We start from the raw sequence: 13995 nt of genomic DNA on the forward strand, positions 1-13995 counted from the left end.
CCTCGTCGCGGGAGCATTGCCTGGGTTTGGAGCTGGGTCCAAGTTTACTCCAGTTCTCCTGCGCAGCCTGATGGGTGACGCCAGGGAGAGTGTGTGATCTCGCCTGAGTCTTCCAGGAACTGTTCTCCCTCAGGAATGCAGGCTGCGTGAGGAGCCCTGAGGCCCAGCATCCCGGTCGGTGCCAACGCTGACGTCTGTACACGCGAGGTGACGGGAAATCATTGGACTCTAAGGCCGGTGCAGAGGCGGCCTCCCGGCCACACAGTCCCTGGGACCCGGGCTACAGGCCTCCGAGGAAGGTCGGCTCCTGGGCCCCCTCCCAAGGTCAAGGTCACCGTCCCAGAGCCTGCACGGCGCGTCCACCTTTTCCAGGGTCCCTTCCCGAGGCTGCTGTCCCGGAGGAGGCTCAGCGTGAACCCCAGATGGTTCCCAGCACCATCTGGACAGTCTTCCCTCCCAGCGGCCCATCACTCAGCCTCCTCCTCCGTCCTTCCATGACCTTGCCTCCCCTCAGCATCCTTCGAGGCCACACGTCCCCACGAAGCTGCCAGCTGCGACATGGGGGCACCCCAAGAAGAGCCCGCCGACCCCGCCTTCCGGTCTCAGGGTCTGTGCCCCGCCACCCCGGCTCGCTGGGCTGGGGGGTCCCGCCAACTCCCGCTGGGCTTCCGGGAGCGCTCGCCGGCCGCGTCGGCCTCGGAGGGCGGGCGCATGCGCCGACTCCGAAGCCGGTTTCCCAGCGACCCCGCCGCGGGCGCCCGGACGCGGGTCCTCGGGGCCGGCGTGAGCGCGCGCGGACGGGAGGGAGGCGCGTGCGCGGGGCAGGGGCGCGCGTGCGCATGCGCAGGGCGGGCGGCGGCGCGAGCCGAGCAGGGAGATGGCGGCGGCGGCGCCGAGAGCGTGAGCAGCCGCCCGGGAGCCGCCGGCCCGGGCTCAGAGCGACCCCGACCCGCCCGCCCGCCGCTCGCCATGGGCAACGAGGCCAGCCTGGAGGGCGGCGCCGGCGAAGGGCCAGTGCCTCCCGGCGGCCCCGGCCCCGGCCCCGGCCCGGGCCCCGGCGCTGGGAAGCCGCCTTCAGCACCGGCCGGCGGCGGACAGCTCCCCGCGGCGGGCGCTGCGCGGGCGGCCGCGGGACCACCGGGCCCCGGCCCAGGCCCGGGCAGGTAAGCGCGTGTCGCGGCGCCCGGGGGTCTGGGAGGGGCCGGGGCCCGTGACCCCGCGATCTGGTCCAGACACTGAGGTCGGACTTCCGGCCACACTCTGAACCCAGCTCCGAGGGCGTGAGCCGGGTGGTCGCGGGAAGCGTCCTCCCTTTTCCCGCCGCGCCCGCCGCCCCGCGAGGCTGGATGGCGAGCGCAGGGTCCGTCGGGGCCTGCAGACCGTGACTTCGTCATGAACCCCAAATTTGCTTCCCCCCAACGTCGGGCCCAGGAGGGGCTTATGTAACAGCAGCCCGGCCCTCCGCACGGGAGCAGCGGCCTCCCCGTCTGCAGGTGTCCATTGTGTGGGCGAGGACGGAGCAGGATGGGAGTGGCCGGAGGGGCAGAGGGATGTGGAAATAGTTGGACCATGAACTTGGTCATGCGCTTTCCTTGGGCATTGGGTGGCTATAGTCGTCATTGGAGGAAGGGGAGCATGCCACTGGGCACCAGAAGGTACTTATTTGGGCTCAACAGCACGAACAGGGTCGGGTGCTGTCACCAGGCGCTGGTGAAGCACGTTTGGGGGGAAGCAAGAGTGCTACTGAGTCACCTGGCACCACACACGTTCCTGTTGTCTTACGGCTCAGCTCACCACCTCAGGCCCTCGAGGCGCCGGACCTGCGTAGATTCCTTTAAACAGCACGTATCTGATCAGATGCCAACCGTGAAACCAGCTTGTTTAAAATGTATGCCAACCGGGGTCCCACAAAAGCCACCGAGGGCAGTGAATGCCGTGGAAGGGAATGCCAACATCTAGTAAAATCAGTGGATGGAAAACTATGGGAAGCCACCGAGAGATGACAGGGTAGAATGGAGGCGTTATCTTTACACCAAATAGCCCTGGGGAGTAGCAGAAGCGGGTGTGTGTGTGTGTGTGTGTGTGCACACGCGTGCTTGCGCTTCCGGCTCCAGGGGAGTCTGCTGCTGATGTTGCTTTGGCTTTTCTGTGTGGCAGCACGCAAACAGGGAGGGAACGCAGTGTTTGATTCTCCAGCTGCCCAGCTGTGCCTGTCGTGCGATTATTTCTTCCGAAGTCATTTCTTAGACAACGAACAGCAATGAAAGGCTCTTGGTGGCCCGAAGCCTGGTGCAGGCAGGCCAGCCCCAGATCCCTCTCGGAGGGTTTGCCCGTTTCCCACGGGCTCTTCCAGTAACGCAGTCGACGGCACTCGGCTCACAGCACTGCACGCACTGTGCGCTCTGCTGCGTGTTGAGCTCTGTTTGAGGTTCAGGTGAGCGAGGCCCCGGCTCTGATGACGGCTCTCCCTCTACGGGAGCACGTCTAGAGCCGATGGAAGAGCACCTGGGTGTTCCCTCTGGGGGGAATCGGCTGTTCCCTCTGGAACCGAGCAGGCTGCTCCCCCTCAGTGTAGCTGCGGCTGCAGAGCCCAGCACAGGCCAGTTTGGAAAGGCTTGGGCAGCTCCGAGAGACAGGAGGAGGCTGGCGTCTGCTGCTCACGTTCCTGTTCTGTGTTTCATTTCTACGCGGCCCATGCGTTCTGCAGACCCTCAGACCCTGGGGTTAGGGGACCCTGGGCTCCTGTTGGGCGAAGCAGTCACATAATCTTGCTCCTGGGGGGGCAAGGCTCACACTTGGGCCTGTGGTGTTAAGGGCCCTATGGCCGTCAGACTCAGGGGGTGAGCTGGCTCCCTGTCCCCAAAGCGCAGGACTGGGGCCCTTAGGAGACGTAGGGGTTTGCTCTTCCAGCCGCTTTTAGCCTGTCGCAGCACCTCAGCGGAGCAGCACCTTCACGGTACGCCTCTCCTTCAGCATCAGAATAGCCTCCACTTCCTCTCACCATGAGCGTCTCAGGTACCTGATGCCAAATTTAGCCTGTTCTGTTCTGAGAAGATGCTGAACAGATTGGCTCCTTGATGGTGAAAAAGCCCGGTGGCATGTGTTTTCGGGCCTCAGGAAAGAGCAGTGCACAGTGGCAGGCAAGCTTGTGAATTTGGGGGCAGCTGGGAGCCTCAGAGAGAAAGGTGGGGGACAGGTAAGGGGGAGATTACGTTACCACCCTCAAGGGGAACGGAACCGAGGCTCTGGGAGGGTGGATTCCTGCTCATTCCTGTCGGCGTGTCACTCCTCGTCACCCCAGGCTGAAGAGTCTTTCGTCCTCACCTGAGCTGACGTGGGCCCTGGGAGGGGGCGGCGCAGCCTTGGTGGCTGAAGAGCCCGACTCCAGTCCCGTGAAGAGTGGCGCCATCACACCCACATGCCGCCCGTTGGGTGGTGCGGCACTTTGGGCATCAGAAAGTCCCTCAAGGCGGGGCTCTCGCCTCTGGAATCAGGGTCACATGTGCAGTTATATAGGCTATGCCTTTCCCAAGGGGGGCCAGCCCGGGAAGTTGAGCTGACCAGGCTCTGCTCTCCAAGCCGTGTGCGCTGCTGTGGGCGGCACCTCCCTGAGGAAGGGCACCTTTCATTCCCTCACCCACTGACATGTTTATATAGATGGATTTCCGAGAGGAAGGGAGAGGGAGAGAGAGAGAGAACATCAGTGATGAGAGAGAATCATTGATCGGCTGCCTCCTAAATGCCCCCCTCTGGGGATCAAGCCCACACCCGGGCATGTGCCCTGACCTAGAATCAAACCGTGACCTCCTGGTTCATAGGTTGACGCTCAACCCCTGAGCCACACCTGTCAGGCCATTGACTTATTTTCTATGGACGTTTGATGGACATCAGATGCCTGACACGCAGTGAAGTGCGCAGGTTGATGGGACTTTTCCTGCACACCCCCCCATGCCACACAGCCCGTTCAAGATGGTCGAACCCGAGAAAGCACCTTCAAAAAAGCTGCACAAAAGAGCCATGTTGACTAGTGGCAGCCTGTCTCCTCTACATCAGCCCTGGGGACGCACATGGTTTGACATTTGCACATTGGTCTTTAGTCAGCCAGCCCAGGCGCCCTCACAGTGTCAAGAGCAAGCGCTGTGCTGGGCCTGGCAGAGGGTCTGGCGGGGGTGCGGTGCTCTCCTGTCCTTCCTCTCGCACCTCACAGTCTGATTGGTCAGACAGCTTCCGAGAGCCAGATCGCGGAAGGACCCGAGGCGGTGCTGCGGGCCCCCCCGTGTCTGAGAAGGGAGACAAGTGAGGAGAGAGGAGACGCAGAGCCAGGCTTCAGAAGATGGGCGAGCCCGGGCAGCTGGGGAAGTGGTGTCTCCGAGAGGCCAGGAGTGTGTCCACGCAGGCAGGGCCGTGAGCAGAGAGGGGCCAAGTGCAGGGGCGGGGAGGAGCGTGGGCCAACCAGGCGGGGGCCTCCCCCTCAGTCCCATCAAAACCCTGAGCAGCGCCAAGGCCGCCTCTCACTCGCTTCCGACCCATATGCCGTGGCCACATCCTGAGCCAAAGGCAATGGCCGAGAACCTGGTCACTTGCTGCGGGGAGGGGGCCGGCTGCTCTGAGGACCACACAGAGCTCCTTGCTCGAATGGGTTTTCATATTACATCTCAATAAAATTAAATGGGTTCCTCAGACATAGCGTCTCTGGTCTAGGATTAGCTCGACTTGTTATACGGTATCAGCTAACAGTCAGCTCGAGGAAAAGCTGGGACTGATTTGTAAGGAAAAACTGAAAGGACACAATCCCAGGTTGGAGAGAATGGTTCCCATTTAGAGATCCGCTCGCCCCTGGATTCTCATGGAGGGCACGTGATGGGGTTTGTACTAAAGTGATCCGACATCTGAATGGTGATGACATCAAACTTTCACCCGAAGGGGGCACGCATTTCTGCCAGGGGGAGAGGGGCTGCTTTGATAAAATAGCCGTTCCCAGCGTTAGACTGGAAAGATGCTGCCAATCAAAGAACAAGTTATGAAGGCATTAGGGGGAGAAAGGCTATCTTTAAAAATAACTTCTTATTATGGAAAGTTTTGAATGTGCACAGAAGTAGAGAGAGTAAGCCAGTGACCTCCCATGTGCCCCTTGCCCAGCCTCAGCCGTCATCAGCTCATGGCTGGTCAAGTTTATCACCTTCACTTCCCACCCCAATGGAAGCAACTTCCAGACACCCGACATTTCCTCCTCAGCATTTCAGGGTGCACGTCTAAGGAATAAGGGCTTCGTGCGACACGACCACAGCACCAGGTCACAGCTAAACAGGACAACGGTCCCTTCTTAATCTCAGCAAATACTCAGTCGGGGCCAGTTTTTCTGATTATCGCGTGAATTTACTTTTACAGTTGGCCTGCTTGAATCGTGACCTACATGGGGTCGGCACATTGCATTTGTTTGAAAGAGCTCTTGAGTTTCGTTATAGATTTCCTCTCCTTTTTCCCTCTGCAGTTCAGGTGGGAGAACTCGGGCCTGTCGGCTCCCGTGTCGGGACTGTGCGGGTTGTACCCCGTGGCGTCATGTAAGATGTTCCTGTCCCACATTCTCCCTGCAAACCGGGGATTATATATAGAAGCCATTCAGATGCTGATTTCATTCTTTTGGCCAAGAAATTCTAGCTTTTTAACAAAGAATTTGTTGAGGGCTTCAGACATGAAGGAGCTGGAGTCCATGAAAATAGAGCCAGACTGCGGGCTAGTTTGGGAGCAAAAAGAAAAAATTGTTCCATGGGTAGCTCTTCTGTCTATTTTTAAAGACCCCCTTCCTCTGCATTGTTTGGTTCTGAGCTTCCGAAGGCAAAGCTTTGAGTCCCTGGGTCAGGCCTGTCGCTCTGCTCTGCGGAGCCCTCCCTGTCTGTGTGAGTAGCAGGCTGCTGGGGACAGGATTGGTCCTTTGACCAGCCCCTCTCTTCCCCGCGGGGCTGCACATCCGCCTGGGCCCCGGCCCCTGTGGCTGATGGAGGTGGGAGGGACAGACCGGGCGTGTGGGGGCTCGGCGAGGAGAACCTGTTCCTGGAGCCATGGCCCACGTACAGTAAGTTGGGGCTGACTGGGGGCAGTCGGCAAAGCTCTGGAGCAGCTGTAATGGCCATGGCTGGGTGCCCGCTTCCTCGCAGGCATTCTGCTAGGCGGTTTTTTGTTTGTTTTTAATTTTTATTAACTAGAGGCCTGGTGCACAACATTCATGCACTGGGGGTGGGGGCGTCCCTCAGCCCGGCCTGAGCCCTCTCGCAGTCCGGGACCCCTTGGGGGATGTCCGACTGCCGGCTTAGGCTCACTCCCTGGGGAGACATCCCCCGAGGGGTCCTTAACCCTGCTGTGGAGGTGGGAGAGGTTCCCGCCGCCACCACTGCACTTGCCAGCCCTCAGTCTGGCTTCTGGCTGAGCGGCACTCCCCCTGTGGGAGCGCACTGACCACCAGGGGGCAGCTTCTGTGTTGAGCGTCTGCCCCCTGGTGGTCAGTGCACATCATAGCGACCAGTCATTCTGCCATTCGGTCAATTTACATATTCATCTTTTACTATATAGGATTTTAGAGAGAATGAAAAGGGGAGAGAGGGAGACAGACAGAGAGAGAAACATCAATTTGTTGTCCCATTTATTTTTTTTAGTCCTCGCCTAAGGATCTTGTTCCATTGATTTTAGAGAGAGTGGCAGGAGAAGAGAGACAGAGAAACATCGATGTTAGAGAGACACATTGATTGGTTGCCTCCTGCATGCACCCAGACCAGGGCCTACAACCAAGGTACGTGCCCTTGATTGGAATCGAACTCAGGACCCTGAGCCATGCCAGCCAGGGCTGCCCACTTAGTGACGCGTTCAGTGGTTGCTTTCTGTATGCGCCCTGTCTGGAGCTCGAGCCTGCAACCTTGGCATATTGGGACGACACTCTAACCAGATGAGCTACCGGCCAGGGCGTTTCTGCGAGGTGTTTTACACACACGATGCCTCGTAGGCTTATCAGGCTCCTTCTCTGCGGGGCTCCCTCCTGGCCCATCACCAGCACAGAGGGAAGCCGGCCACAGCTGGGGAATGAAGTGGGAGCCTGGCCTTGGAGCCTGCCTGTGCCGGGGAGGGGTCAGGGCTCCCGCCCCAGTGGTTCCCTCCCTGCAGGGTGGGCCTCTGTCTGCCGCCCGGCACTCTCTCTGCCCGGTTCTTACACGGTGAGCCTGTAGGACAGAGGAGGGGGCGTGCTCCTGACTCCCTGTGCTGCGCCTGGCCCGGCTGGTGGCAGTGCTGCTCTGAGCTTCTGTCCTCTTTGCTCGGGGGCCAGGGTTCTGGAGAGCCTTGCTCTAGCGAGACCCTAGCAGGGACCCCCACTCCTTCCTAACGGGAGGGTCACACGGAGGCGTATTGGGGCCACCAGGGAGCTCTAGGTCACCCCTGGAGCGAGGCCTGGCTGCCCCTGTAGTGGGTGGGGGTGCCCTCAGGGCCCAGGGTGGAGTCCCACCCCCACCCTCAGGGGAAATACTTGGCCCAACTGTGGAGGAGACCAGAGAGCCTCAGCAGCCTGTCCACAAGCCCATACCAGGTTCACCCCCTGGTCCCCTCTGGGGCTGCTCCGTGCACCCAGAGGAGCCGAGCTCAGAGCTGCAGGCTGGGAGGGAGCTGTCCCCAAGGGGCTGGAAGAAGCAGTGAGGCGCTGGGCGCTTTGGAAGAGGGGAGGGAAGGACATTTCGCGGTAGTCAGACCCATACCTTCTGCACGTTCTGCATACAGGTCGCCAAAAGGGTTGCCTGCACTTTCTATCTATGGGGGCAATTGTGAGGGATTCCTACAATTCCGTTCCCTTCAGAAGTAGAAGGATTTAAAGGGAAAGCTAATCCACACGCAGCGTTCAGGAGATCCTTTCTGAGCACCGACCCGGTGGGTGCGTCCCCATCCCTGTCCCCTGGTGAAATGCAAGGAACAACAGAAGGATCACAAAAGGGGCTCTGCCCTCCAGGGCCTCACAGCGGGGGGGCGGAGGGGGGGGTGAGGCGGGCATTGGGGAGAGTGACACCGGCAGATCTTTACCCCCGCCCCCTCTCTCTTGCAGAGGTAGATGAATGAGGGCGGATGCAAGACTGGTTATCTCACGTTCTAAAGCCGCCCAGCATCTCTCTGTCTGGTGCTTACAGCTTGCACGACACATGCACCACATTAGCTGACTCTGCTGGGAGCCCTAAAGGCCTCACAGGAGAGACCTAGCACAGAGCCGGCCAGCTGACGAGCAGCCCGAATGCCATCTCTGAGCACAGCTGGCCTCCCGCCCGCAGGAGGTGGACAGTGCAGCCAGAGGAGGGAGGGCGGGAGGACGGGAAGGTGCAGGAAGTAGGACATTTGAGCAAGGGAGAGGGTAGGCGGTGCACGTGAAGGGAAGCTCGGCCTTGAGTCGGTCCTGACTGCCCCTCCCTGGCTGCACGTGATGGGCGGGTCCCCAGTCCTTTCTGCCTGAACCGAGATGCAACTGCTGGTCTCCAGCGTCCTCCCCTCTGACCGGGAGGAAGGACCTGAGACTCCCACTGCTCAGCCCCAGCCACTCGGTAGGACACGGGACAGGCACTGGGGGCTCGTCGGGCTCAGCACCGAGGCCCCTTCCTCAGGGACGTGGTGGCCTCCGGGTGCAATGCTGTCTGCTCACTTTCTATTTTGAGCGTCTAACCGGCCCCTGGTGGTTACCAGAAGGCCGGCTCTCAGCCCCCGAGGCGGCGCCGTGCGGCGGGAAGGCCAGGGCCAGGGGTGTTGGCCTCTCTCAGGCAGTTGGCTCCACAGGGGGAAGTTCTTTCTATCTGTCTGAAAGGGGTTTCCTCCCACCTGCTTCTCTCGGTCCGGCTCTGTCCTCGGGCGCAGCTGACTGTCTGCCTGGGGTTATGGGAGCTCCCCCTGCCCTCCTCTCCGGCCCGTCTTCTCTAGCTGTGCCTTCGCCAGCGGCTCGCCCACCTGGCGGTGCTGCCCCAGCTCTCGGACCCTGAGCCAGGGAGCCTTACCAAATGCACCCGGGCTCAGCGTGGCGCCTAGACTGGGTGACACCGTCTGAAGGCCACTGTGTCACCTTCCCGGCACTCGGCACCACACCGGCTCTTGTCCAGCCACGTGGGAGCCTCTCCTGCAGACGGGCTCCTGCAGCCTGACTGTGAGTCCGTGGCGCCTGCTGGTCCCTGCGTGTCTTCTCTGGTTGTATGTGGAGACCCCTTCCCACGCAGCGAGGCCTTGGGATCGTGGCTCTGTCCGCTGAGCGGGGGCGGGAGCTGAGCCGTGTGCTTGTTGGGGGAATCCCGCTGTGAGGCCTTCTCCCCGTCGGCGGCCCTGTGAGCCCACTCTCCAAACCCGTTCTGGCCTCAGGGCCAGTGTTGGGCTCTTGAGGGCCAGACCTTAGCAGCTCAGGTTTGTGGTGGTGCCGCCGAGGCCAGTGGTAGGGGCAGGGCTGGGTCCGGAAGCAGCCACCCTTGCACCCCCGCCAGGCAGCCCCTGCGCGCTGGAGGGAACCCTGTGCGGGCCGGTCCTCCCCGGGGTACGCCGCCCTGGCTGTCAGGCAGGTGTCCCAGAGCAGCAGTGCTCTCAGGGGAATACACACCCACAGGGAAGGGGTGCGGCCCTGGGGCTGCTTCACACTCGTTTCATCTGTGTTCCTCCGTCTGTTTCCAGCCAGAGGATTTTCACTCAGAAATGCCTCCGCAGGGTGGGGAACGGCAGCCCCAGGGCCGTCGAAGGCCTGTGAAGGCATTGGTCTGGGCCTGCCAAGGCAGCGGGTGAGTTAATTAAATGTTTGACCAAACAGAGCAGGCGAATTTTTAAGTCAATAATTCCGTTGGCCCAAGAATGATGTCATAAATATCTAAATGGCCCTGGGCAGGAGGAAGGTCCCATCCCTGCCTTAGGATGTACCTCTAGTAGTTACAAGTTGTTCTTATTTTAATTCAATGACATTATCACAGCCAACAAAATTAACTGTAATTTTATAATATAACCTAATACCCAGGTCATGTCCAGTTTTTCTTGATGATCTCAAAAATGACTTTTTAGGGTTGGTTTGTTCAAATCAGGATCCAAATAAACATTGTGTACATATAGAATATTATACACGGTGTCCCAAAATAATGTATACACACTTTAACAGCTGATAGCTCAACTTTGAAAATGAAATGTATTTTAATAAACTCTGCCTTTATATTTATTCAGAGTGTGTGTATACATTTTTACTAACTAGAATACCACTGAATATGGTTTAAGATTTCCTTGTGGTTTGTTTTGTCCCTCGTTTATATTTTTCCAGGGACGTATCGTCAAGGTTTGTTTTAGAAATGATTCCGTTCTGGGTGCGTGCCATTAGGAAGATGTACAATTAAGCTCCTTCTTCTAGTTTATGTTCAGTTTGTAAGGATTGCTTTTTAAAAAAATCCTCATCTGAGGACATGTTTATTGATTTTAGAAAGAGAGGAAGGGAGAGAGAAAGAGAGAGAGGGAGAGAAACATCGATGTGAGAGAGAAACATGGATCAGGTGCCTCCTGCGTGTACTCTGGGGATTGGACCTGCTGCCCTGACTGGGAGCAGAACCTGCAGCCCTTTTGGTGCGTGGCCGACGCTCCAACCAGCTGATCCCCGCCCGGCAGGACTGCTTTTGGTAACTCATCTGTCGCCGTCATCACACTGCACAACAAATCAGCTAAACGCTGTGGCTTCCGACAGCACTGCTGTTAGAATCCCGAGTGGGCCGGGCTCCAGGCTGCGCTGAGTCCGGTTCTGCGCCTCTTGTCTCTCCTCCTCGGACAGCGGGCTGGCCAGGGCACCTTTCCCGCGTGATGGCAGACGCACAAGAGGGCATTCTCACCACACGCACACACGCGCGCACATGCACATGCGCACACGCACACACACATGCACACACGTGTGCACGCTCGCACACACACTTCAAACCTTTGCTTGAAATCACATATCTACTAACATTCCTTTAGTCAAAGTTAGGGGTGGCGCTGCACTTAGTATGGCTGTGTAACCAATTACCCCAAAACCTAGTGGCATAAAACAGCCACTCTTTGGCTCACCGGTCCGTAGGTTGGGAGTCCCAGCAGGGCGCCAGGGGATGGCTTATTTCCGCTGTGGTGTCTGGAGCTGCAGCTGGAGGCTCCAAGGCCCCGCGGGGACGGAGTCACGTGACGTGTACCTGCCTTACAGCGATGTGGGTCCGCTGGCCTCAGTGCTGTCCGTGTGGCTCGTTCCCGGGTCCCGTGGGAGAGCAGGAAGCCGGTGGAGGCGGCACACCTTTTAGGACTCATCTCCAAAGCCAAGCATTCTTCCTCTGCCTCATCCTAGTGGCCGAGCTGTTGCAAAGCCTGCGCAGGTCTGAGAGGAGGAGCCGGACTCCACCCTTGATTGGGAGTGTCAGGTTCTGTAAGGGCATGTGGACTGGCAATCTTGCTGAGATCAGTTTTGGAAAATAGAGTTTGCCACGGCTGAAAAATATACTCCACCTCTGGCGGGAGGAATTGCAAAGTCACGCGGCAAAGGGCGGAAATCCGCGGAAGGTAAAGCATTGAGAACAACGCCGTCTACCAGGCAGCTGTCCCTCGGCATCCAAACCCATAGATGCTCACGCCCTTAGAGCAGATGGCTCAGTGTCTGTGAATAACATAGGCACATCCTCCCGGGTCCTTTAAATCCTCTCTAGATCACTTTTAGTACCTTATACAATGTAAATGCTATGTAAATAGTTGTATGTATTGTTTAAGGAATGACAAGATAAGAATCTGCATGTGTTTAGTACAGGAGAGCATCATAGGCCTAACTACACAGTACACATCAGCAACTATGTAACTTCTTTGCAACAATGTGACATTTTTAGAAATATTTTCAATCTGCCGTTGGTTGAATCTGTGGATGGGGAGCCTGCAGATACCGAGGGCCAACTGTACATTCTTCTTTATAATTGATTTCAGAGAGGAAGGAAGGAGAGAGAGAGAGAAACACCAGTGATGAGAGAGAATCATTGATGGGCTGTCTCCTGCACGGCCTCTGCTGGGGATCAAACCCACAGCCCAGGCATGTGCCCTGGCCGGGAATCAAACCATAACCTCCTGGTTCACAGGCTGACAAGCTCAGCCACTGAGCCAAGGCTACCCAGTCTGTTGCTCACAGAGAGCACGCAGTGAGGAACCTGTGCACGCATCATTTTTATTGGTGCTGGTGTGTCCATGGGATGGTTACCTAGAAGTCAGACTGCTGAGGCCAAAGGGTAAATGCACATTTTGCTGTGTGTTGCCAACCCTGAGGGGCAAGAGAGGAAGCAGGGAACTGGTGAGGGTTACGCAGTATTCAGGTGTGATGGGATAGTCCCTGACCAGGAGGTGGTGGGCAGTGGGGAGTGGGGAGGGGGTGAGGGTGCTGAAAAGTGCTCAACTTCTGGCTGCAGAGCCAGGATTGCTGAAGGGCTGGCTATGAAGAATTAGAGGAAGGCGGCCAGAGGACCCTGAGTTTTGGCCTGAGCGTCTGGTGCACTCTGGGCAGCAGGCATGGGGCCTGAGAGCAGGGCTTTGTTCCTGGGCCAGTTGTGTCTTAGAGGCAGCCAGGGGAGAGGCTCGGTAGGCAGCCGGGTATGCAAGTCCGGGCTGGAAAAATAAAGTAGCACTTCACCTGTAATTGATTAATATTAATGCCACCTGGTTCCTACAAGTACCCTGAGAAAGAGATAAGGAAGAGGAAGAGATCGAGGCAATACCGGGGCTCCAAGAGGGCCAGGCAAGGATGTGCAGTTTGACAAACATTTGTGTTACCAGATGCAGTGGGTGGAAATGAGAGCACTCAGCAAGGGCCTGCATTCAGTGCCGCGGGCTCCTGCCCAGGACTGAGGACACAAAGGTGACCAGGTGGGTTAGCACAGAGCGCGGTGGAGTTCACCTTGGCTCAGGGTGTGGTCCCTCCGCGGGGAAGCTCTGACTCCGTGGGAGATGCCTCGGGGGCTCCGAGGGCCCACCGTGGTCCATCCTCCTCATCTTCACACGTGGCAGCTAAAGCAGATACAGAATCGGGGCCTCAGGAACTACCTTGGTGAACAAGCCGGCTGGGCTTATCAATCTTTTTAAAAACATATTTTTATTGCCCGGCTGGTGAGGCTCACTGGTTGAGTGTCGACCTATGAATCTGGAGCTCACGGTTTGATTCCCGGTCAGGGCACATGCCCAGGTAAAAATATATTTTAAAAAATACAGCTTTGTTCCCACCCATCTATCTCCTCTGTGCTCTTTTTGTCAAACGTACTACATTTCTATACATTTCTATACATTGTCAGCTCAGCAATACACACCCGAGCACCCACGGAGTTTTCTTCAATTGCCTTCTAATCATTTAAGAGAAAAAAAGAGAAGAAATAAGCAGTTATACTTACCTACATAATTACCTTCGCCATCACTCACTGTTTTTTTGTGTAGATTCCAATTACTGTGCGGTGTCACTTGCTGCTGCCTGACCAACTTCCTTTATTATTTCTTTCCTCCCTCCTGGCTTTATGGAGGCATAATTGACCTTTATTATTTCTTATAATTACAATTTGCTATCAACAATTTTTTCTGCTTCTGTTTATCTGAGGATGTTTTTATTTTGCCTTCATTTAAAGTTCATCCATTTTTCCAAAGATTTGTAAGCTTACGTTATATTTGTTATTAAAAAGATTGTTGGCTATGATAAGGTTCAAAACCAAAGACAGAATAATATTAGGAAGTAATGAAATATCAACACATTTCTTATTCACAAACTTTAAAAATGGCAAACCAATGGTATAGAATAATTTGAGACGTATTTGATTTTTTAAAAATTGAGATTATTGCAGGTTCATATGCAGTTGTAAGAAATAATACAGAGACTTTCCTTTTAAATTTTTTCCAAATTTCTCCCAGTGGTAGCATTTGCAAAACTGTAGTATAATAACGCAACCGAAGCATTAACATTCATACAATTCACCAATCTTATTCATGTTTCCCTGG

At 56.7% G+C, this 13995-nt stretch overlaps 1 protein-coding gene across 1 annotated transcript in view; it reads left to right on the forward strand.

The window, feature by feature from the left end:
• The first annotated feature begins 1098 nt into the window (after positions 1-1098).
• Positions 1099-13995, forward strand: part of BSN (bassoon presynaptic cytomatrix protein) — a 57934-nt gene continuing 45037 nt past the window's right edge. The window contains 1 exon segment of the mRNA XM_070391271.1: positions 1099-1163. The gene's annotated coding sequence lies outside the window, so the exon portion shown is untranslated.

This window comes from Myotis yumanensis, unplaced genomic scaffold (genome assembly GCF_028538775.1).
Source record: "Myotis yumanensis isolate MYYU_CA2020_CCGP unplaced genomic scaffold, mMyoYum1.0.hap1 SCAF_14, whole genome shotgun sequence".
Classification (NCBI taxonomy): domain Eukaryota; kingdom Metazoa; phylum Chordata; class Mammalia; order Chiroptera; family Vespertilionidae; genus Myotis; species Myotis yumanensis.